This window comes from Phalaenopsis equestris, unplaced genomic scaffold, assembly GCF_001263595.1.
Source record: "Phalaenopsis equestris unplaced genomic scaffold, ASM126359v1 Scaffold198580, whole genome shotgun sequence".
NCBI lineage: Eukaryota > Viridiplantae > Streptophyta > Magnoliopsida > Asparagales > Orchidaceae > Phalaenopsis > Phalaenopsis equestris.
Genome location: NW_018218494.1, coordinates 58641 through 58923, shown reverse-complemented (window position 1 = coordinate 58923; position 283 = coordinate 58641).

Genomic DNA, 283 nt, shown 5'->3' with positions numbered 1-283 from the left:
TGTTTTTCATTGTAATTTCCTTTCAAGTGTTTTTGGTTGTAACCACTGATTTTCTTTCAATAATAATATTTATTTTCTTATTATTACCATAAAGACGGAGTATCTCCCTAAAATATAAATCTGTAATAAATAAAGCATACATCATCTTATGGCAAGATGCAAAATGTGACAACTTGGAGAAGCGGCCGACTATTATTATTTGTTAGATTTGATGAAAACTCATAATGAGGTCCATGTTCAAATCCACCCAAGATAATTCTGAATCAGTTAACAACATATAGAG